Here is a 24,760-nt window from a genome sequence, read left to right as displayed (position 1 = left end):
ACTGATCTGGACACTGCCTGCTGCTATTTTTCCTCGTGCAAGAATGGCAGAAATCGATCCACGACCTCCTCCTGACGGCTGGTTCAGTTTCGAAAAAACGCACTACTGCCTGCTGCTGTTGCTGCTCGCTACTACCACTACTTCTACTGCTGTACGCACAGTATGCTTCGCCTGTTTCGTGCGTGCTTTTCCCGTACGCGTGCAGTTTTTCCGCGTTCTCCAGCAGCTCGTTTCGCTAAAACACACTACTTTTCCCACACTTTTTCGCAATCGCACATTTTCTGTCCGCTGAGATGTGAGGTTTTTTTTTCTTCTCTCCCGTCACTGCGTTGACATAATTACTCTTCAAACGTCCTCTGTCGCGTGCAGTGCGAGACGATCCCTCGAACAGACGCACGGGTGTGGCCGTTCCTTTACAAAATACCATGTGCGCACGCACCAAGCGAACGACAGTGACAGGTGGTACGAAATTCAAACGAATCTTGTCAAGTTGGTATAGATTTATACTATGCAAAACGAACCCTTGTAGAGGCAGTTTGAATGTTTTATAATCGATAAAACTATTTTGAATACATATACCATTGCGTTTTAATACCGAAATGTGCCGTAAATCGTGTGGGCAGGCTTTGTATGGCCCACGCCAACGACTTTCGTGTTAGGCTTGGGCCTTGAAAATCAAGGTGTGTATATTTCTGTTTGAATTTTCAAATCACCTCGAAGCAAAATGTTCGTTGTTTATACAGGGGTTTTCTGTAGACAAACATGAATTGGGTCACAAATTGTTGAATTGTTTAGTGATTTAGATTGTTAAACACAAAATAATCCAAGTATCAAGACAATGCCTGATTGAATTATTTACAACGAACCTAGCTTCGATAAGATGCGAATTAAAGCGAAAATAATTTATGGTAAATTCAATCCTTTCTTACTTTATCCTTTCTTACTGTTTTTCTTCTTGATTTCACGACATTCTCGGTCGCGACGACCACCGACTTGATAATACCACGTATTTGAATAGTCACGTAGTTCTGAACGTGATTTGAACCTCGGTCCTGCCGTGTGAAGAACATCGTTGTATAATTTTTGTATCTTAAGAGAAACCTTTTAGCCATTAAGTAACATGGCTGAATATCTCAATTAAATGAAAATTATACCCTTTTCCGTTTCAAGCATGAATTTTTGTTTATAGAATATAAAACTACAAACCTCCAGAAAGACTTCTGGAGGTTGGTATAACATTTATTCCTTTTTTCTTCTTCTTTTGGACTTATGAATTGTCCTTCATCTTGATTAAATCGATTTAAAAAAACTTCAATTCAAACATTTCACCATCTTCAAAATGTCAATTCATATCGCATCAACCGAATGCATGATGAATAAAAATAGCGCCACAGTTAAAGAGCCGGTTTCAAGATTTAATGACTATTTTTATCAGCCCAATATGTTGCATACCGCTGCTGTTCCGTTCCGCGCTAGTTTCTCCTAAGCTAAGCTTGCCCAGCTTAGCAGCATGAACCGACAAAATGTGCAAACTCTTCAAAAACCGTCACCCTCCACCACGTGACTGCACTGCCATTCCATACCATTTTCGCGAACTCTACAACTCTACAATTGGAGTTCGATTTTTGTAGATATGGAGATATGGATGCTGGCGATGGAAAATTGTACCAACCACCAAACAAATTTACGACTTTAAAGCAGCTTTCGGTCAGGCCGCTCGAACCCGAACTCGGTCGATAAAAGAGCAAAAAAAGGTTTTTATCTGATCTTCAAACTCCGTAATGCCGTGACGTATAAAATCTTCGAAAAGGAACAACGCATTGTGTAATGTGGCGTAAATTTCATGTTCACTTGATATCCTTGACGCTTTTCCACAGTTTCAGGAAGGTTGTAAAGCCACACTCACCGGCCACCGATACGATGAACTTTCTCGTGGGTTGGTTTAAGATTCTGCAGCTGGTTATCCCAAAAACGCTCGTGTATCGAGAAGAATACACGCGAAAGCCACAGGCATGAATGTTGTTCCACGAGAAAAAATGTTGAAACTATTTTACCACGCATTCACCGTGTGGGGGCTTTGAGGCCTTTGGTTCGAAAATTCATCTCACCCCAAGATCAATCACATTTCTGCACAGCAGGGCGGGTAGCACATAAGCACACCCTTTGTCACCCACCAAGCGGTGGCCTCTTTTCCTTCCCTGTCAGACAAACAAGAAACAAGACAAAAACAGGGAATCAGGACTAAACAGGACGTAGTTTTTCACACTATGATTATCGATACGAAAGCAGAACCGGAAACCGTTTACTGCGAGAAACAAGCCAAGCAAAGCAAGTAGATGTATGTATATTTGTTTTCTTTTTCGCAGAACAGTGGCTTTTGTTTTGAAACCATTAGAGTGGTAAGAGAGATGCAACAAAACGCCACACTGGAACATGCTTTTATTATTCATTTTTGAGCACAACGCTCTGCGGGATGTTTTTCTTTCATTAAGCTCGACACAACCCGTGAAATATTGTTGTCTCCCCACGCTCCAGTCAGTTACGGTGACGGTGGAATGATGGTGTGAAAAATGGGGCCAACTCACAAGGATAAGGAAAACGGCTAAAGGTTTTGTTATTGTACACCTTGGCCTTTAAAACTTTGCTTAAAGTGAGCTGCACGGAGCTATTGAAAGTCGTTATTTTGGTAGTTAAAAATATTTGTTTGAATTAGAAATATAATTTCATATTTGATTATCAGTCTGTTTAATGCAAAACATAAAATATTCAACCACAACTAAAATATATTTTTTGCAACAAACATGAACAATAAACTACATTAAGAAAGTTGCCATAAATTGAGTATGGAAAAATAAAACAAATAGAGGTTAAAAAACAACAATACAAATTGATTATAATTACACTGCATTGTTGTGCTTCTGCTGCCTGACGAATGCTTTCGTTGGTCTTGATCAAGCGGGGGCACCTATTAAAGATTAAACAAATCCTAAATTACTATTCACATCGAACGATTGAACTGTTCTCAACCACCACCACCAATGTTCCCTGAAAAGGGCCCGTGTGTGTGTTTCATTGTAAATGTGCTTCCGAATTTCCGAAATATCGCAACGTTTTACTTATCGAAAAGTGTCCCTAATTTCCTTCCACCTTAACTGGATAAGTGCTATTTCCTGTTTCCTGTTTAACCACACAGAAACACATCCACGGCTCACACAACAAAGCACTAAGCACTGGTGCCCGTTTCAGGAAGAACACACTAACACCAACAGCACAAACATTTATGGAACAATAGTGTCCACCAGTAGTGTCAATTAGGATCATTACTTCGGCTTCTTTTCAATATCTAGGACAAACACAGAACCCTTTTGCAACAGGTCGGTTTTCCGTTCTAGCTCGACCCACCCGTTTGCCACGTTACCGTTTAAATTTCTCTGCTGATTCTTAGATTCTGCTGCCTATTGTTGCCTGTTGCACACACACACTGTACCACCAACCCAGCCACAACTACTTCACACTTAACGATACTAACTGAAGTTAAAAAAAAGCGGGACAAAAACTGGGACCGTTACACGCCCCACTCCCTACTATAGAACAGCTCCCGTTTTTTGTTTTTTTTTTTTGGACAACAGATTCTCTGCGGAGTCAGTACAGAGGTCAGTACCACCACCAGTCGCCGTTAGTATCCTGCCGCAGGAAGAACGGATTCGCCTGTATGTTTGGGAAGCTTAAGGTTCGGAACCACGTGGTTGCAGCACTCTTTAGACACCAGCAAATCGTGGTAGGTATACCATGTGGTCCCCCTATATTTATAGTGGTCCGGATAGCCAGTCGGCCCGAAGGCACCCACCCAGGTTGGTGTGCAGCAGGTGGTGTTGGTGGTACCTTGCAAAGGGTGGGCGCGGGGGTGGTAAGGGGATGGTTACATTGGACACGAAGTGCGCATAAAATCTACACAACTCTACAGGTAGTCCTTTTTCCGGGCGATCTCGTCCCTCTCTCGTGTGTGTGTGCACGCTAAGGGTGTGCGAAACTTGCCTGGAAGGGAACGTGCGAAGGGTGCGATACGCGAGGGGGTAAGGGGGGCGTACCGGAGGTTTTTGGAAGCCAATCTACACAGAGATAAGGTTTTTATCACGACCAAATTAAGAGTTTGCGCAGACAGCGGCTCTTGCAGCATTTTTACGTCCGATCGTACTACAGCTACCGAGGAGGTAGGCTAGGGAAAAGCTCGGAAAAGTCAACCGAGCGAGATGGCGAGCATTCAAACACATGCACACACGGGAGCAGACGCAAGAGCAAGCAAGAGCGAGAAAGCGCGAGTGCGGGAACAACAAGTAAAGGGGGAGATCAAAAAGCGTCAAGATTGAAAGTGCAGATGAGCATCATCGAAGGATGCTGTGCGAGGTTTGTTGGCAAAGCTCACGGACGCTGCAGTGTGAAAAGGATGCAAGAAGGCGTTCGTTTTGTGCGGTTCAAATGGAGATGTAGGTAAGTGAAGCAAAATGAGAAAAGGATGCATTATTTATCCTCTGCAAAAGAGCGTATTCCGGTACGGTGTGGCAAGGAGCGATCCCTCGCTAAAGAAGTTTATTTCCAATGTGTGTTGTGGGGGGGGGGGGGGGGGAAAAGCGCTATGTGCTGTGTGCGCTTTCTTGCCTTCTCTGTCGCACGCCATGCACGTGCTGTTTGTTTATTTCTTCCATTTGTGTGCTGCTTTTGTTCTCCCGGAGGAAAATCGGTACACCGCTCCCCTCCCTCCGGCAATTGCTCAAATCATCAGTAGCAGCTTGTTAAAAGGGGTGCCCATGCCCACATCCACAGCGGATGGGGATGATGGTTTGATGTGGATTCCGTGTGTGGTGCGAATAGTACACAAACAAACAAAACAATCACAACCCCCTTAACGGGGTTGTCGTCCACCTAGCTCGGCGTGCGTGTGGACGCTTTTTGGACAGGCAGCACAGAGGGGGGAAACGGCCATGCAACTCACTCTATGTGCCGTTTGACCGGCAGGACTCCCACCACTCCACGATTGAAGTACATTTGTTTCATTCATTTTCGTTCCATTTCCAGCCCTCATTGCAGGCTCGCTTCCCTCCCTGTTTGCTGGCCTGCCCCACTTTTACGTGGCGTATCTTGACAAACGAAGTCAGTCAGACTTGGCGTGGCGTTATTCTTCCGCTCCAAAAAAGCCGCCGAGTGAAAATTTAATTTTCCCTTCATTACCTTGAATACCGAGAAGCTTTCGGAGCGATTTAGGGAATCCCCACAGTGGGACAAACTTGGAGATCTCCCTGGGGAGGGGGGGATGAGTGTTTTGTGAGCGGAAAAGCCTGCTACAAAATTTCTTGCGGTCGCTCCACACCGCACGGACCATACGCACGCACGTGGAGACCATGGTAGAGATTTTGACGCACTTACAGTACGAACCCCAAAACCGATGCATGAGGGGACACGGCACTCAAGCGCGAACCCGAATGCAAATGGAGGCGCCCGGTCGTGTACCGGGTGCGTATAAAAGTGAAGGCGCATGTGTTGCCATCGCAGCACCCAAGGGTAGGAAATGTTTTCCTTTCCCTTTTTTGTCCATTGTTTTTCCCCCCCATCCCGGCTGGCCTACCGTGCCAGCCTGGGGACAACACATTTGGGGGACGTAGAAATTGCGAGAATAAAAGTTCGACATTTTGTTCGATGGGACCCTCACACGAACCCTGGTGTAGGCTGGTAGCTGTGAGAGGCCCCGATGGGAGTGCAGACAGGGTCCCGCAAAAGATGAGTGACTTACAAAATCACTTAAATACGAATTTGGCCCCATTGGCAGGGAAAAGGGGATATGAAAAATTTAAAAGCTGTATTAAGCTGAAACTCGAGCTGCTAGAACATTCGAATGTCTTTAGAAGTTTGTGTGTGCAGGAGTATAAAACTTTTCTTATTATTGTAGTTTGATTTCTTTCCTTTTTTTTTTGCTACTGACACCATCAATATTGCTTCGGCACTATTACTGGTGAGTCACGGTAAGCCAACGTCATCTGTTCCAGTTCAGCGCTGATTGTAATCTAATTGAGGACTGGAATTCAGTTGCCAGATTGCTGCACTGAAGTGGGGAGACGACCTGATTGGTTAACTGGGTGAGATGCCCTGTTTAGCATAAGGGAACCAAGCCAAGCCGGGCGTAGGCCGGCGTAATTGAATTGCTTGATGACCTGCGGTGTCAGTAACGGAAGACCGATGCCGTTGGATGCCGATTGGAATTCGTTTAGTTAGTACAGCTTCTCGGTGTCGTTACTAGGTTTCCTTCTATCGGGCTTCTTTTCTCACTTCACACTGATAAAATTTTATCACTGACACTGACAGGTGTGAGTGTGCCTCGTAACAAGTGCTCAAGGAAAGGTTTTTTTTTTACTGTTGTGGGGCATATTGTGCCGTGAGTCACGATATTTCCATTTTTTAGTTAATTTTTGAAATCTATTTTTATAGTTAGCGAAATAAACTACCAACCAATATTCAGTTAAAATTATCTTATGTCCTATTAAGGAGAACAGAAATGGTAGTCCAAAACCTTTCAAAGTTGCAGTCAAAACATTATATTTTAAATGTGCAACATTCTTCCATAAAAAATGTAATAAATATAATGTAAAGAATGCTTTGTTTAGTTGCTTCTACTACATAAAACACGATTGCGAAAATATTCAATCCTTTTGGAGTTAGTTTAAAATTTCATATTTACGAAACATTGCTAGAGGAAATTGGGGCAAGTGTGCCACGTTAAACAATTAATGCTGCACCTTACTTAAATCTGTTTTAAAACAGCTTGCTTGAAGCTGAATTTGCTTTCATGGTTATTTTACACTTATTTTTCACTTATTTCTCAGTCACAAAAAAAATGAATTCAAAAATAATCGTTGCATAAAACCTTTAAAAATGATTGAAAATGTGCTGATTTTTTGAATATTTTGACAAGAATGCCATCCACACGACGAGACAAGACGGCAATCTACATAAAATCGTCGAAAATTATGCAAAAATGGAATATCGGATCAGATTTTTCATTGCCATATGCTAGATATGGATGTACTTCACGAATTCCTCCTGTTTTGGGTGTTAAAAATATTTTCATAACTACCAGAAATAAGCTCTTTACTGGCCTCTAGGATTGGCCTCCTTGTGGTTCTTGTATTTAACTGTGTAAATCTTCTTATTTTTAAGCGATTCTTGACTGCGAAGTGCTTCTGTTGGTTATAGATCTCAATGGCGATTCCATTCTATCCCCTAGCCACCTTGTTTTGGGACTTAACCCGCAGAAAGTGCACACCATCCTGCTTCACTATGAACTCAGTAGCGGATCTAACGGCAAAGTAGGCAGTCTGGCCGTCTGGCTTCGCACAAGGAGCCTAGTAAAAGAGGCTCCGCGTTAGCAGCTTTGCAGTAGTAGCTTGGGGGCCCTGCATACGCGGATAAGGGAAACCCCCTCAAAAGGAAAACAGACCCTTTCTCTCCCACGGGCCCCAAAATTCAAGCCGCCTAGGGTTTCCAAAGTCCTTGACCCGCCACTATGTGACTATGTGACCACTAGCAGTATGGATCGGATTCTGGTATTTAATCGGATCGATCGGTATGCAAATTCCATTCGAAAATGGCAAACTCCTGGGACAACAGTTTTTAGGTTTTTTTTTTATAGCTCAACTCTCATTAAAATTAGCGAAACATGTGTAGTACTGTTGTCCCAAATATAGTACTGCTAATGCTCCAAAAATATTTTTTCCAAATAATTAAATTTGGCTTTTTTCTGTTAAAAAATAATTGTTTTTTGGAGCTTCCTTCATGATTCGACTTTTTGCTTCAACTTTGCCATGTAATTCCCAGTTTCCTTTTTAAATAATATGTTTCTTTGTGTTTTGAGACCTTATTTGAACTGGTTGTAATATTTTAGTATTATAAGATTTGGTATTCTATATCTAGTCACAGGTACGAACAATTCTGTATATTCATCTGGTCGTCTAATTGTTATTTTTGCTGAAAAAGATTGGCCAGTGGAGACTCTCTTCGATATTCGACGCGCTCACCATCTCATCGACGGCTTCAACTCAAATATAAATGATGGATTTTGTGTAACAATGTTCTTCTCGTCAAGGATTTTCTTCACAATTTCATCGAAAGCTCTAAACTCTGCATTAAAGTTTCACAACAAAGAAAATCCACCAGGTGGTCCTTGTTTCGCTGTAAGGTTTCTACTGCATTAGCGAGCTCATAGGGAAGTTGAAAAACTCGAAGCAACCGTAATCAGTTATCGGAAAGTGCCTCACTATGTTCAACTTCTTCGTTCCGGAATAAAACTCATAGTAAGATCAACTCTTTTAAGCATAACTGCTCCAAATCAGTTAAAAACGCTAAATGAATCGCTAGAACTCAACGGTGCAACGAAAGCAAAATTTGTAGGAATCAGTCCATTATAACGAAACTAAACTCATTTAACCTATACAAAACTATAATCGCTTATGTACAGCTACGAAGGATAAAATATATCTCCTTAGAGTGAGTTTCTCCTGAATTTCGAAATGGAAAACAAGAATATTTTCCCAACAGCACAATAGCTATTTCCCGAGAAACGGGAAACGGAAAACAGCGACCTTTACCGCGAGTTCTATGGAAATATGGCTTTACACATTCATTATACAAACAGAACATTATAATCTAAAATTATTCATTGTCATTATCAGTGATATCATATTTTCCGATACCGGAATGTGGACGACACCGGAGGCGACCAACGAACCAGACAAGGTTTGGATCCGAAAGGGCGAATGGTTCAGGGTTCACAGCCCATATGGCAATGTTTACCAACCGTATCATCAATTTGACAAATTACCTAAAACGTTCCCTAAAGGCAAACCAGCCACCCATCCACCGATCCCCGATTCACGGGCCACGAAAGCTGGGCCAGAAATATGCAGCGATATGCAAAGCTAGCTCCTTTCCCAAGTGGTGGTCCCCTTTCCCTTGCGTGTGCCGTTCCGTAGATAGTTTATTTCCGTTCGCGCGATACCGTTTCCTTCCCACGTGCGTGACCCACGTTTTCATCGACCGGCAGCCCCATTTGCCCGTTATCATTTGCCCCGGCCATGAAACAAATGAAAGTGTTTGCTTTTAATAACGTTTTTCGGCCAACGCTTGCCGCTTCCATACCCCCAGGAAGCACCCGCATTACACCGTCGGTCGGTGCAAGAGTCTCGACATGCCTTTTTGGTGTACGTTGTTGACCGTAGCACAGCAAGCGATTGAAATCGTTTAATTTGTAGATCCCGAACAGAGCGCAACAAGCATCCTCTTCTACCGACACGATCGATGCATGGTGGTGGTGTTGACCGAGTGGGCATGGAAAATCGGTTGATATTTCCTCCCATTGGAGCTCCCCCGAACTACACGCTGCCTAATGCTGGAAAGGGTAATTGAGAAACGCTTTCACGAACGCAAGGGAAGCTGACATATCCGGAGATTTGGCACCAGGTATTGATCGCGCTGCATATCACTTAATTTCATACGCGTTCGCACCATATTGCACATGCAAACAGCAAACCATTTTGCGCGTCATTGCAAGTCAACGCAGTTGGTGCACGAGTGCAAAGTGCATAAACTTTAGTGCTTTCCTTCTTCCTTCTGCGGCTCATTTTCACCCGCCCACAAACCCCCATTCGCTGTCCTTGACCTGACCTGCTGCTTTTGCCCTGACCGAAAGTTTCCATTGTTATCTGCCCGACGGTTCCAGTTCCAGTTTGCTCTACCTCGAACCTCCGCTTTTCCTAAGCTTTGTGTCTCCCCCCTGATGATCCACCCTTCCCTTCGCCCTGATATCTGAACCTTTTTTGAATGATGTTGAGACAGGCAAGCGAAAGAGTTGAGTTTACACAGTGTGATGCGAAACGATGCTCGACAAAAGTTTGGTTTGAATTTTCTGAGCACTACAATAATCAACATTTATAAAATAAAATAGTAAAGCTAAATAATGAGAAATTCCATTCCATTGTTCATAGGAAAAACATCCCATTAAACCAATTAAATAAGTAATAAAGTCCGATTTCCACATCTTTTCAGCCTCCAAAGAGGCTTGCTTTTCCATCTTGATCACGGAATTGCTGAAAAAGAAAATTTCCGATTGAGATTCGTACCTAAAATGTTCTACTGATAGTTGTTTCTATAGATGAGGGACTCATCGTCAGAAGCATATTTTATGTAAGCACAATGCTGAGTCCATTCTCGTCGGTCGGAGTGCGGATGACTTCAATAGAGAATTTAGCATTAATATACTCATCTTGGGACAGCGATTTGAGGTTCAAATCCTATAAAGATTGTTTCCTTTCATGACGATTACTGATTATCCAACAACGTAGTATCAATTATTCTTGTAAGCCATTAGGAAAATAATCTGCTTCTCTAGGGTAGATTTCAAAACCGGAGGCTCAGTAGCGGACACCCAGCTCAGATGCTTAGCAAAAGGGGTCCCACGTTAGCAGTAGTAGCTTTGTAGTAAGGGCCTCGTACGTATGAGTAGGGGCCTCCTCAAAAGGACAACTTTGCCTTCTAGGGCCTCCAAAATCCTTGATCCGTCCAACTGTTTAGGCTGGTACCTAGACTTAAACCACCTTCTAATTTCTAATTTCATGTTATGGTTTCTAATGCATGTTACCGTCGTACAACACTATTGAATTAACAGAACGTCCCAATCATAAGACTTTCTTGTGGGCGAAAAGCTTAAAGAGACCCAGCAGCTGCTTTGTGAGCGCTACATGGTGAGGATAGTTAAAGGGGCCGGAGGAGTCGGATAACCGAAAGGAGTGATATAGTCGACATGTTTTTCCTACCAGTGAAAAATAATTTGAATTTGATTTACCTTTCTTAATTATAAGTCACGCACTCAAAGTCCTCGTTCTATTAAGGTGCGATCTCTTGGTAGCTTTCGAGCTCACTACCTAGCACTAGTAATGATGATCGCCAGCGAACCAGAGATAAAAAATGTCTCGAGAAGTCCAAAAAGCATGGAAACATTTTCAAGGCGATGAGGACGTTAGAGAAGTTGTTTAAATCAAGCTTTTCTCAATGAATAAAACGGAGTTTAAACCACAAGGAAACCAAAGAAATGCAGTAATGATTACTCTGCATGTAGAAAACATGGATTGATTTCGACGATGTATTGCAAATAAGAAACGCAAATAAATACCTCTTAGAAGGCAATTCTTCATTTTTTATGGTTGTTTTATAATATTATCACTTCCTGCTCCATTTTTCAGACCTGCTTTAGCACACTTTAGCGGACCCTGACGACCCTGGAAATAGTGGACCCGGGATTAGTGCATTGGCCTATCGCCACAGTGATCGATTTGTTCGTCCCACACTGTACCGCAACGAGCGGTTCATGGGCGATCCAACGCACTTCACACAACGTTTTGCTGTGTTTCTTCATTTAATTTCGAAAGCTCTTGACGTTTGTAAAACTACACGCGCTTGTGTGCGTGTGTGTCTCATCATTCCGCCATACTCCAAAGTTAATTAACTGCAAAGCACTTAACCGCATCCCAACCCGATGGCGATAGCCGGACGATGCATCGAAATGAGAACTTCCTCCCGTAAAAGGGTCGAAATGGATTGGGGTTGGGTTGGGTTGGATTGTGCCTGAATGCGTAGCCAACACGAAGCGACACGAGGTACACATCATATCTCGATGCAACGAGACGATACACAATTAAACGTACGTATCGTCGTATATCGCCCGTTTCGACCCTGCCCCCAAATTGACCCGCATTACAATTTCGTACGCGAAATGGGATAGCATAATACGGGAGGCGAACGGACATTCGATTTGTAACGGCCATCGTCAGGTGTAAATGAACCAGGCTCGCCAATGTTGTCATATGCTTCATTTACAACGCTTTTCTAAATTAAACGCACAGTGAACGCCAGATGCCTAGAGACTCACCAGTACGAGCCATTAATTTTCCGTATGATAGTTAGTGCAACGGCATCGGCAATATGTTCCATTGTTTTATGAATTAGTTTCCACCGATAGTAAGGCCATATGATACGGACTATCGTTCGAGTGAAAACCCTCCACACCTCTCTCAAGTGCAGTCCTACTGCACACCATCATCACCACCACCACTACCGAGGAACGCATTAATAATGGCAATAGTTAATAGTACACTGCTCGCCCGATCGCAAACTAAAATACTACCGGCAAAGGCGGATTGTTTACGCACCGTTCCATTTTTGAATTGCCTTTTATCGGAACCGCTTTGCCGACTGACTGCACGAAGCGATAAAAAGTAGTGCAACCGGTCGGCACTTGGAGCAAGCGGCCGCAAGGATGAATTTGAATAAATATTTAGCCGGAACGAACGATATGGGCTAACAAGAGGCAACTAGCCATGGATGACGCATGCAAATCATCCATCTGTTAGGGAAAACGTGGAGAACAGAGTTTGAGGTTTTTGGAGACGAAGCTTTTTTTTTTAACAAACATATTGATTCTTCCGGAAGTAAAGGAATTGATTGTTTGAATGTCTTTAAATACCGCGTTCCGTTCCATATCATGGAGAATCACTAACTGGGGGAAATTTCAAATGGATGGTTGAATAATTCAAACTCGTTGTGGAAATTTGAAATCATAATTGTATAATTTTCACAAACGCTCATGAGAAAAAATCAAAATGACTCATGAGAACTTGAAATTTTTGTTTTAGCATCGCTCGTGGCCCGCGTCCACTGTATTAGTCGCAGGTCACAAGAGATTTTAAAACAAAAACTTCAGGTTGTCATGAGTGTTTGTGAAATTTTCTCGCAGTTTTGAGATTTTATGACAATTTTGCATCGATTTTAACAGTTTCAAATTTCCTGTGGCCCGTGGTGTTATGATTGCAAAGCTTCGCAAGAAGCTTGCAATATTCCACGATAAAGTTGAGTTTGAGTTATTGAATAATTAGGCCGAAAGCCGAAGAATACGTGAACTATTTATATAGGCCGTAACCTTGAGTTTCTTCCACAGGCAGGATATAGTTAGGCCCACCAGGATGATTCACTTTACAGGGTCTGTGGTTATGGAAATCCGTGCCAAGCACAACCCGTATACTGAGGTGCTACGGCAAATTCAAAGTCGGATACGCTACTGAAGGATATTCAGCATGCTCTTTGAAGGATTCTAATCATTTGCGTGCTTAGTAGCAAGCAACAAAATAGTGGCACATACATCAAGATGTGGTACAATTGGTGCCCGTATGATATGCGAATCGAAATTTTGTCAACGATGTCGTAACAACATTGACCAAAACATTGCATTATCAGCTCTCTACTTAATAAAATCAAGCGTTAGATTTTTTTCATTCAGTATAAGTTTTTAAACTTTCGTAAAATACATCAATTGTTCATGTTATCAGTAGTTAAACCATTTGTCTCCAAAAAAAGATACGATCAGGAAACAGGCCGGACTCCTGATCCCTGATCCTGATGACTGCTCTTTGAAGGACTCCAAGATAGGCAACTCACAAGCAAAGTTCTCTAGGTTTTGTATTCAAGAAAAGCGTTGAATCAGTTTACTTTTTTTTTGTCCTCTAATACCTGAACTCGCATAATGCTTAAAATAAGAATCTATTTTGTCTAATTCATATTAAATGTACAAGAAGAATGTTGCTCTCGGTAGTAAGATACACGCTGCGTTTTTCACAAAACATTGTTCAGAATGGTTTAGATATTTATTGGAGTTTGCAAGCCATCGATTACCTCAGGTATTGCAAGGCTACCGATTCCAGCCAATCATCGACTCCTGGAGTCTGATCCAGATCCAACTAAATCACGAATTTTATACTGCAATTTTTTGTACCTATTCCTACCAGCAGCATGAAACATCGGAGTCAGTCATGAAACATGTAAATAACATAGCACTACGCCAAACAATCGCTTTTTATTTCCCATCGATATGATCCAATCCAAACGGTCCAGTAATTCATTCCGCCTAAGCCGCCTGTTACTAGTAGCCCTTCCACGGTCATCAAACAAAAACAAGGTTTAACGCAGCCAGCGAAATGTTACGATGCACAACGCGATGCCACCGGAGAAGCGGCGTAGTCCAACACGGCAAACGAAATCAGACGCGCGCACACACAGGCGGATTTTCACCAATGATTAATTTTATTCATAAATTAAATCAGCCACAACTATCGCAAACAGATTGTTGATATTTATAAAAAAGGATTTGTTTTCATTCTTCTTCTGTGTGTGTGTGTGTGTGTGTGTATGTATGTGGGTGTGTATGTATGTTTTTTTCATCGATTTTTGTTTTGTTTTGTTGGGTTTTTGCTTCTTCTTCTTTTTGTTGTTTTACTTTATACTTCAACTTCATTCTTGCTCGCACGCACACGCTCGCTCGCATTATCATCATCATTTTACTTGTATTTTTGTTTTTATACCTTTTTTTTGTTTTTGTTCCTCCCACTTGGGCTTTCTTCTTCTTGTATTTTTGTTTTTTTGTTTCTGTATCACAAACTACATCCAATACATTATTAGATTATGTATATATATATATTTATATATTTAGATAATATGTCATTAGATTTAAACACGTTCATTCATCGTTTAAAGTAATATATACAGCCAAAGTAGTTTACAACCACGCTAAAATTATTTTGGGATATACCGAACGAATGATTGCAAGCCATTTGCAAGCATAGGGTTTTGTGTGTGAGTGTGTGTGTGTGTGTATTTTGTTTGTTTGTTTTGTGTTTCTATATGTGTTTTGTGTTGTTTTGCTGCTGTCTGCTTGTTTTGATCTTTTCCGATTGCGATGTTTTTCCATTCTGTCCCGATTTTCTTTTTTTAATTGGCTTTTGTTTGTTTCTGTTGCCCGACGCTGGTGATCGTACTCTTTATTTATTTACTTGTTTTGTTTTTAAAAATATTACTTCTAAAATAATTTACGATAAAGCTGAATGGGTGGTTTACTCCTCTTTCTTCTATCTCTCTTCAATGTTTTTTTTGTCTGTTTGTTTGTTTTACTCGTACACCAAACAACGCTCACTTTACTCTCACATTCACTACGGGTTTTGTCAGGATTCGGGCGCAATGTTATAATGTAAGAGCGTTTCACACCTTACTTGCTTTGCATGTTACGACTTTGCTCGTGCTACACATAATTCGCATTCACCATTCCTGCCAAGTACTAGAGCTTATAGAGTTAACAGTTTATATTTAGTGGCTGTGTATGTGTGTGTTTGTTTAGTGAGTGTGTTTGTGGATTGGTGGCCCCTCTTGTGACTTGCATCATTGATTTGCCAGAGGGAAGAGATGGTGGTTTTACAAATTTTCACCTATGATTACGCGCCACTTTCGCCTGAGCTTTCCTCCCGATACGAAAAAACGCTCATTTTTTCCCTTCAAGCCATCGGTTTATCGGAAAGGAATTGCACACAACAAAAGACATTCCTAATACCGGTACAGTAGTGCATGACAAACACAATTCATACACACACACGTACGCACAGAGACAAACACGATTCAATTCATTACTCATTGTTTGAAAATCAATAGCATAATACATAGCTCGATTAATTCATATTTGACTATTATTGTTCCTACTCCTCCAATTTTCGACAATCGTCACCAGCAGCCCAAGCCTGAGTACGAGCGTTCGAAGGAATAGGTTTTGCGTTTGCATCACGCTGCTCTTTGTTTTATGCTCTCAAGGAATTTTGTGTCTCTTCCTTCTAGTAGAATGCACTATTTAAATATACGCAAGGGATCGGGGGGAGGGGCGGGCTTGCTTATTTCTTATTAGCCGCACGAGCGCAAACACCTCTACCTATTGCCGCACTGCTTCTATATGATATTTTCAGGTCTTTTAGCTTGCAGCAAACATAATACAAACAAAAAACAACACAAAACTATTAGTACTTCAGTTATCTTGTGTTACCTCAACTAAGGCTTCTGCTTGAGGCTGTGGTGTACTTTATACTTCCTAAATTTCATTCATTCTTTTACTGTGTTTCCTTTCGGTCTAAACGCACGCACACATACACACACACACACCACCCTATAACCATCGGGTAGGGAAAAAAAGCAATCTGGGACAGCAGGGTTGTACGATACTGGAGCATGAAAGTGGCCATTTTCCAGAGTGTGGGGATCCGTCAGGATTTCAACGGGCGGTGATAGTTGCAGGTGCGATTTGTTCGTCGTTCGAACTAACAGAAAAACACGCGCCTCTCTTTCCCTTACATCGGCTATCACTCCGGGGTGTGGTTGTAATGATCCAGCCACACGTCAGTCGGGGAAGAGCTTTGAGTCTGCAATGAGAATGGAAAAGCGGGATGTTAGAAACAATACCTTCACGTCCACAGTACAGTATCAATTAAATAATCATAGTGCAAGATACAGACATTTAAGCTTGCCGAGTTTTTTTTTGTTTTTGACGCCTTATTAATTATTTATACTTTTCTTCTGCCCTCTGCGGAGAAATATTCTACATTTTCTAACAATCTAAGCACTATCGAAGGCATCAACATTACTGTTGATAGAAAAATTCGTTTCACGGTTTTTGAAGCCTCATTTTGAAGATCTACTCATCTCGTACTGAGCACGCCTTTTCAGCACATAGGACGCATCGAATACGAGGCTTTTCTAATTGCCTTGCTGGCCATTGAAAGATCGCCTTATATTCCCATTATAGACAAAAACTTTAAGCCTGTTACTGACGTTTTCAAACGCACTAGGGATATAATATTATTTCGAGGACTTTGCTTCGTTGCATGACTGGATACATCAAGTATGTGTTTTCTCTTCGTAAACCAGTTTTTAAAAAAATCTCTATTATCTTTTATTCCAATCGAAAATATTTTCCATTAAGCTTCTTTCGCGCTTGCCCACGTGTCCACATTATCTTAATGCGAAACAGGGCAGGCAACAAGTGTCAACAGCTTTGGCATGATGGATCCCAAACGAAAGATGAACCCTACAGATCTAACCTGTGCTGTATATACATCCCTACAGCACCATATAACCGTCCGTTGATAAGTTATCCACCAACAGTTGTTTGTCTCGTGGCTCAAGCGTCAAGCAAACCATTTATTACTATCATTCACTCCTACCCTTCTACCACTTCTGCGTACATCTGCCTCGGTGAAAACCCATCCAGAGTGTAGCTGTTCCGGTTGGTCTTACCGTTGTTTCTGTGTGTCTGTGTGTGTATTTGTTTTTTTTTTTTTCAAACAGGTCGTCGTGTCGTATCTTTCTTTAATTTTTATCCTACTAACAACACGATCCACGGTGGTCAAACACGGCCACTCCGCACAGAAAAACATTGGCCGATTGGTGGGGGGGAGGGAGGGCGGTGGGTGAGGGAACAGAGCATTAGCAAAGCCGAAGCACTTCAAAACCCACCGATCGGCCCCATCTGTGCTCCCTGCTAGCCATACAGTGGGCCCCAGTCCATATTTCGCGCCTGTCGTCTTCCATGGCACATTCGTTATTGGATAATGTGTCAACGTAACCGTACGGGACACGCAAGCACGGGTTGTAGGGAGGTCTAGTGCGGCGGCGCCGCGGCGTCAACGTCAGGGGAAGTTTGTTACAATTTTACTAAACTGACTTCGTTTCAAACGAGCGTACGGCGAGGATGGTTAGCAGTTGCAGCGAAAAGGCAACCATTATCATCATCACGATCATCATGCTGGCGCGGACACAGCAGAGGAGGAAGAAAGTCAACGAGGGTTCGCCCCGTTTCACGCTCTAAAGGATGACGGGCACAGATGAAGAGCGAGGATTTAATCACATCCCGTTTATATGCGCTGCTCTTTTATCACGACATTCCACCATTCCGTTTCGTACCTACAGTAGTCCCCATCAGTGTGTCCCGGCACTAAGACCTATGGAAGTGGACGTTCTATTTTCAATGTTGTTAAACATTTTATATTTTTATATAAATTCGACAATTAGAATATGTGTTATATATTCGAAAAAATGTATGGCCCAAAAAATGAGTTTTAACGTCGTTATTGAACAAAATCCTTATTTTATTGAAAGTATACCATTTAAAAAGGTAGCGGCAATATTGTAATAGGAGAAAAATAAGGATTACTTGTAAGATTAGGACAGATATGCTAATATTGTAGACTGAAAGCAATCGGAATCGATGATTATCGCTACTTTCGACAAAAATCTACAAAGAAATCGATAATTTAAAGTTGACGTCTCCACCAAAGATTGAGTTGATAAACAATCTTTCGTCGCACTTGATTATAAAAATTATTATTTTGCGATCGCTTAATTCAAATTAATTCTTGTTCACTAAAAAACAATGTATAAACTTTGTCAGATATTACAACTCAGTAGCCATTGACTATAATGGATAGATCTCAGTAGGCATTTGAAAAATGGGTATAAAAATGGGATTGATGGGATTGCAGAGCTAGTCAAATACAAGCTTCAATAATTAACAGTTAACCTGGTGTAGTGAGTCTGGTGTGAATTTAAATTTCTGATAGAAATATTGGAAAGATGGGACATTTTCTTTTTGGCTAAATGAGCTGCTGGGTCATGAGAGTTAAGCAAAAGTCCTAGATGTTATTTACAAAAGTCAGGATACCTAAAATCATTTTCAGTGATGTATCTTCATAAAAATAACGTATTTTTGAATAAGCTCAAGTTCAGTGAGTAATATCTATGGAGTTATAGGAAGTTATTATTGCCATTGATTTTTTAATCCATTGTTCACCCTTGGACCGTCGGACGGGTCAACTATTCGCTCCTATTATGTTGAGCTTGCAAGCAGGCAAATGGATTTTAGGCTCACGGAATTATTCCATGCGTACAAATTCTGCTGCACGGAGACGTAGGTAAGATATAGCGTTAAAATAACAATTTCGCTTGCAGATAATAATGCGCTGTTTGGAAGAGACGTTGATACAATCGCATAATCTTAACTTCCTCGCTCGTTCGGTGTGATAGTCAAACTAATCTTTGGCATTTCACCACCTGTTTGATTGTGCTGAACCTGCGGAGGCCTGCTGCCTGCTACTAGCGGTGGCCTGTGGCCTCACAGCGCTAAGATGATTAAAGGGCGTTATATTTATAGAAATTGTGTGTCCCTTCCCTTTTTCTTTTTTTGGCATCGCGGCACAAACAATCTAGGATGTGTCCACCACCATCAAAAGCTGTCTTCCACGCGAGATCTGTCCGTAAACCGTAGAACGTGTTTGGTTCCGCGTGTCACCACACTCCATAATCTTTTTTTATCAACTTCGGCAACAGATAAGAGAGACCATGCCAATATTCAGCAAATAAACATTTTATTTTACGATCGTACACCACTCAACCCGGCCATATTTTCCCTCCTCCTCTTTGTGTTGTTAGTACACCCTTCTACCAGGAGTGACGCGCAAGAGACAGAAGAGAGACACACACGTACAGTTGAGCAGCGGGGGCATATGCGCTGTGTGCGCCTGCATAAATTGCATGCGGATGGTCATGCAAAAAAGAAGAAGCTTGACGAGCGGCGAGGACACGGGGAAGAATCGACCGAAAAAGACCAGGGTGGGCAAAGAGAGCAGTAGAAGGTGGCCGTTTCTTACACAGTGGTAGAATTTCACACAGTTTTATCCGGTTGAGCAAGGGGGAAGGTGATATGCCTAGAAGAGGGGGCCTCCACTACCGCATTGCTTCCAGCCCTCTCCCGCTGTTTCTTCGTTCCAAAACTCATCCATTACAACGAGTACATGACAGGGCTTACGACGTTGTCGTCGTCGTCGCCTCTTTCTCTCTGTGACACATACGCGTTTTACGCCCAACACACTCACAACACATACGGCTAACCGTATACACGCGGATTGATTTTTAAAACCTACATCCACATGCGCGCGAGGAGATGACGCCGGTGCCGTTACCGAGGACAGTACTGTGGGTTAGCGCACCATCCCGTGTCCCCCGTCATTCAGCAGCATCCATCCTACCCACACACACCCATACGTATCATCTCTTTCTTTAGATCTTTTCTCACGTGAGCGCACCTGGGCGCACAATTTTCATCCGTCCAAAACGAGTCCACACCGTGTTATCTCGGTGCTGCTGCTGTGAGCTCTTTTTAGCTATGTGGGAAGCCTCCTTCCCTTGCCCTTCAGAGCAAAAAAAAAACAGTTTTACTACGTGTGACCGAGTAGCTGCAGCCTCCTCTCTTTTTGGCTCGATCTCTCGGTCTGCTCTAGATTCTTGTGTGTCTACTGAAGCTCTTTCAACCAGCTTCTCATGTCTACAGCGTCCTGCATTATCAGAAACCTGATATCTCATGGAAGCTGCTGCTGCTGCTGCTGCTACTGTCAACACACTAAGGGGGTACCGCTACGCTTCTTCGGTCACAGTCTTTTACGGCCGTAATGGTCAGTCGTTACGGTTACGAACATCGGGGTGTTGTTTTCCTCCCCACACATACAGAAGGTGAACATTGGATGGTCAGCCGGCCGTCAGCAGTAGGGAGATATTATAGCTGTAAAATGGTCGTAGGTGCCGGCGACAAAATGTAGCCTACTCTGCCTCTCTCTCTCTCTCTCTCTCTCTCTCTCTCTCTCTCTCTCTCTCTCTCTCTCTCTCTCTCTCTCTCTCTCTCTCTCTCTCTCTCTCTCTCTCTCTCTCTCTCTCTCTCTCTCTCTTTCCACTGTTGCCATACATAATGCGCTCGAAGCTACCCAAGCAACCGATTTGCCTACAAATCCCATCCAAGCAAGCTACGTACCGTCCGCGCACATATTCCAACCATAACAGACGGTAAATCTTGTTTAAAGAAACAGCAGAGTTCCTCTTCTTTTCGTTTGCCTTTCATTCTTACAGCTTGAACTCGGTAGACACGTGATAACACCTGTTACAAAATGGAATAATTCCTAGCAATATCATAAATTCGTACCAACAACTTATGGGACAACAACAACGACACGAGCAGGAAGGGACAGCCGACTCAATCATTGCAATCGCGACACACAGCAGCGAGTGTCTTTGCAATTCTCCATCCAACAGACGAAACGCTTGTAAATGTGTCAATGATTAATTATGATAAGCGAAACTCTGTGGCAACCTATCTACCCTGTATCGGCGGGTGAGGCAGGTGAGGAGAAGATAAGCAAACGAGAAGTGTGTATTATTAGCAGCGAAGAATATCACACTCCCCCGGAACGATATGAAACACACGCCGGACCTAAATGTCTTAATTCCGTGTTGCGCGTCGTGTTGTACCCTCTTCGCTACTCTTTCGAGAATTAGTGGATAGTTCAGTTATCTGCTCGTACGGAATTGCTCCCCCTTAATACCTTATATATGCTTTGCTATGCTAAATCTCACCAACATTCTCTTTCTCTCTAGCTTAAACGCAGAAAGCACACACACATACCATCGTCGTCGTCTCGGCTCCTAATACACTTTAGATCGCATTTCCTTGGATGCTCTTGCCTGGCATCATTGCTCAATTGGGGGGACGAAATGCTCGTCGGTGGCGCGTGCGAGTATGTGTTTATGTCTCTGAGCCCTTCTTACACCTAGGAGTGGGTCTTAGAAAATTGAGCACTTACTCTTGACTCGACCATACAGAAACGTTGGTACCACTCAGGTACGGTGTGTAACTGTGTCTAATCAGACAGGAAGGAGGGAATGTGGATTTTTTTCTTCTTCTCAATTCCAAATGTAACAACAGCACATGAGAGCTGGGCAGGTTGAGAAGCTCGAGAGGTTCTGTGGGTGATACGGCACGAAGCAGCAAAGACATTGCTCTGCTTACGTAAGTAGCAACTGGCGGATGTGTTTCGCCCTGTGTGTCGCTTGGAGCGAGAGTGGTGAGCATGCTTCTACCTTCATTCCCCTGTCCGGGCTTTTAGAACATTCCGGGAGTAGTTAGTGCCCTCAAAAAACACACACCATCTAATAATACACTCCCATCACCGCAAGCGGTATCCAAATCGCAACACAGCGGGGTGGGAGTGGGGGGGGAGGAGAAGACCACCCTCCCCCATCGAAACGCGACTTCAAGAAAGTCAAAGTCAGCTGTTGCCATTTTTTTTGCCCGTTTTTTTTTCGGTTTTGCATCCATTTCGACATTTAAAGTTTGCACACACTCTGGACATCCGCTAAACGAGTCTTCTTCTAAACAACGTCAATTATATGTTTTGCATCGCAAAACCGTACCACCGGATGGTGAGAGAGAGAGTGCGAGCGAGTACAAAAATATCGACTAAAATTATGTACAATACAGCACAAATGTGTCCTTGCGCTCGATTTGGATGGTAAAATGGATGGTAAACCGTACCGACATACGGCATATGCCGCAATGTTTCTTGTTACGGAGGCAAAATTGGCTAAAGAGAGAACGAGTGGAAATATACTTTTTTTTTATTCGTAGGTCCCATTTTAAATGTGATAAAATAAAAGATTTTTTTTTACATTGTGCAATAGACGGACAATAGGCTGCACGGTTGTCCTTCAGTTATATATATATATAGCACTGTATGTTTATAGCCCTTTTTACAACTTGTGCTATAACGTAGTCCATCCGATGCATCATTCTAAAATCGAAATGCACCTAATGTTTTAAAGAATGTTTTATAATGCTTCTACTTCAGGAATAGGGACGGACCGGTAGTGTAGGCGACAGCGACGCCGGTCTTCAAACGGCAGGACCGTGGTTGAAATCCCACTCGGACCCCGTAGTGAGGATTGACAAACCAACTACGTGGTTTCGGCAGTCTAGGAAGCCATTTCGAAGGCCGACATGACCTTAGAGGTCGTGAAGCCAAGAAGAAGAAGACTTCAGGAATTTATGGTTCAACAATCCTTTTTTTAAGACACATTTTATTCACTCGTATCTGTTTTCCAGTGAGCCTAGAAGTTCGGAAGTTCTGATGGATGATCCTCCCCTTAAAATGATCTCATCAGATCTACAGATCATGATCTTTTCCGTCGAAATGTTCGGCTTAGCCACGAAGAAAACTCGGTTCTCTTACAGTTAGCTTTTGTTTTATTGCTCGGAATTAAAAGAAAAATATCGCCAATGGTTTCTACATAGCAGCTAAATTGAAGCAATATTACTGACATTGAATTAAATTGGAGTGCATTATAGTGGATCATATAGAATAGAATTATTCTGAAAATGAGCAATCAAAATTGGTCTCTTAGTATTTGCTGTACTTGATTGAGCAAATTTATTTTTCGTCTATATTCCTCCATGTTCCACCTATCGATTAACCTTGTAATAACCTTTAATAGGACACATAATTAGGAGAATACAGGCAGAAGCTCGATTATAGATAGGTTAACTTGTAGTTTAGTCATGTTCTCTTTTTATTCTTATTGGGGTTAGAAGGGGTCCTTTCTATAGGTCACGTCGGATAGCCGGAAAGTTAGTCCTCACTACGGGACTTGAACTCCGGTTCTGCCGTTTGAAGACCGGCGCCATTGTCGCACCTCCATCGGGTCACCCTTGTTTAGTCATGTAGAAGTGTCGACAATGCTATGCCCCATTTGTTTTCTTATTTTCTACGGGCAATCCAAATCCAGAGTCAAGCACAAAAGTCATGCAATGATTTGTATAGGATAAGTTGTTAAAAGAATTTCAAGAAAAGTTCACTATTAAACATTACGAAACAAACTATAGCGAGCCGAAAACTATGACCAGTTCTAGGCAGGGGTTTGTAAATGTGACACACAAAACCTTATTTTAAAGTCTGTTGCTGTACAAAAAAAACCAGTCACAAGTGAACGTGTGCGCAGTGATTGCAGATCGGTCACGTAATCTGCTGCACACACGCCGCTGCTGCCTGTCACCCCGAAACCAGTTTCCAAACCGTCATGGTGTACTAGTAGCAGCAGCAGCAGCAGCACCATAAAAGAATCAAGATTCGTGTCACTTAAGCGCAACCAACAACCGCAGACAGGAGCCTCAGGCATCCTTCTCCCCTCTCTGTGCACTGCAATGCCGTCATCAGCGCGGGATTGTCCAGATGATCCCATCGGGCATTGGGCAAACTTTACCCAGTAGGTCGGGATAGAAAACGTCCGACCGAGGAACCAGTCGCCGTTACGCCAACGGCCCCGCGCGCACTGAGAGTATAGGGCGGTGGCCTTTTACCCAATCATTTGCGCGAAATGGATAATGACGGCGCGACCTGTGCTGTTGCGCGAGACAGTGTCCTTTTTTGGCAAAACACGATCACCATCCGATCCTGCTGTACTCTGATGGTGCTGGTGCTGCAGCAGCAGCAGCTGTCTGTGTAGAAGAGAGCGGTGGAGTCTTCGTTCGTCATTTGTTTCGTTTTCGTAAAGCAAAAAAAAACAACCTCAATACAGTGACCATACATTGGACACGAAATTGGACATCCGATGTGGGCGTACTTGGCCCAGGAATCAAATTAATAAAATCTTTCGCTTTACGCCGCCCTCTCCCATACCCAACACTACTACTGACCAGGGTAGTCGATCACTTACCTGATTTCAAAAATGTGTCCTAGGTTTCGTGTAACTATCATCGTGTCCGCCTCGTTCCGGTCCATTTTTACTCCGATCGTATCCGGTCCCAAAGTATTTTCTTCCTCTCCTCTGCTTCCTCTAGCTGCGATTATGGCAATCCAATCCGGGCATGGTGATGTGATGTGTCTCCAACTTGAAGAACCGGCAGTTTGAGAACTTCAGCAGGACGACAACCTTCATCCACCAAACTCTCTCAAGAAGCAACCCCAGAGCGCCTCCTCAAAACCGC

The 24,760-nt window shown here is 42.8% G+C and overlaps 1 protein-coding gene across 1 annotated transcript in view; it reads left to right on the top strand.

Moving 5' to 3' along the window:
• The window catches only part of LOC126565883 (uncharacterized), a 482,940-nt gene extending 477,024 nt beyond the window's left edge, over nucleotides 1-5,916 (top strand). The window contains exon 4 of the mRNA XM_050223096.1: nucleotides 5,901-5,916. The gene's annotated coding sequence lies outside the window, so the exon portion shown is untranslated. The remainder of the gene's footprint in view (nucleotides 1-5,900) is intronic.
• Nucleotides 5,917-24,760: the final 18,844 nt, after the last annotated feature.

Source organism: Anopheles maculipalpis, chromosome 2RL (genome assembly GCF_943734695.1).
Source record: "Anopheles maculipalpis chromosome 2RL, idAnoMacuDA_375_x, whole genome shotgun sequence".
Classification (NCBI taxonomy): domain Eukaryota; kingdom Metazoa; phylum Arthropoda; class Insecta; order Diptera; family Culicidae; genus Anopheles; species Anopheles maculipalpis.
Note: the sequence above shows the minus strand (reverse complement) of the source record. Positions and strands in the feature narration are given on the sequence as shown.